Raw genomic sequence first — 1,203 nt, 5'->3', positions numbered from 1 at the left:
GGGTAGAGTGCTGTGACATCATAGCTCACAGCAACTTCCAACTCTTGGGCTCAAGCAATCCTTTTGCCTCAGTTTTTCTATTTTTAGTAGAAACAGGGTCTTGTTTTTGCTCAGGCTGATCTTGAACTCATGAGCTCAAGCTATCCACCTGCCTCAGCCTCCTAGAGTGCTAGGACTACAGGTGTGACCCACCGCCCGGTCCTAACTAATAGAATCTCAAAGTTACCCCACTGGTAGTGTAGTTCTTCATTTATTCAAACCCTATTATATGTCTTCCAATAAGGCTTTTAAAATCTACCTGTAAAGTCTTGTTTATAGAATGATTTCTGTATACCTACTATATCGCTGCTCCTTTCATGAACAGTACCTTCTTATCTATTTCCTTCTTGCTACCAGTTATTGCTGGTATTAAGGAATGCTCTTGATCTTGAGAGGTGATTTTTATTCAGCAGTTTTGCTAAACTCTTATTCTGGTAGTCCATCTGATTATTTTATTAGCTTTTCAGTGGAGATGATCATACACATATAATCTATAAAATATGACCTTTTTATCTCAACTCCCAATTCTTTGCTTCTGATGTCTAAGCGCATCAGACTATTCTGTTAATATTGTGCTAAACAGTCAGTGCTAAAAGTGGAATCCTTGTTCCTTATGTTAACAGGAACATTAAAATCTTTGTTCTTTATTTAAGTTTTCTCCATTACGTGTGGTGTTATTCTAGATTTTTTTTTAATTGAGACAGAATCTCACTTTGTCACCCTCTATAGAGTGCTGTAGCATCACAGCTCACAGCAACCTGAAACTCTTGGACATAAGTGATTCTCTTGCCTCAGCCTCCCAAGTAGCTAAGACTACAGGCACCCGCCACAATGCCCAGCTATTTTTCTGTTACAGTTGTCATTGCTGTTTACCAGGCCCTGGCTAGACTGAAACGCAATAGCCTCAGTGTATGTGGCTGGCACCCTACTCCCTGAGTTACAAGCACCGAGCTGTTATTCTAGATTTTTGGTATATGGTATACAGTTGGTTAAGAACATTCTATTCCTAATTTTCTGGGAATGTTGATCATATACATGAATTGAAGTAGATCAAATGCTTTTCCCATAATATATTTCTTAGAAATAATATAATTTTTTTATTCTTATAATGCTTGTTTCCATTTTTATGCTGTGTTTTGTTTATAAGCATCATCTCCCTCTTTT

This window comes from Otolemur garnettii, unplaced genomic scaffold, assembly GCF_000181295.1.
Source record: "Otolemur garnettii isolate 467f Iridium unplaced genomic scaffold, OtoGar3 scaffold00049, whole genome shotgun sequence".
Taxonomy (NCBI): Eukaryota; Metazoa; Chordata; class Mammalia; order Primates; family Galagidae; genus Otolemur; species Otolemur garnettii.
Note: the sequence above shows the minus strand (reverse complement) of the source record.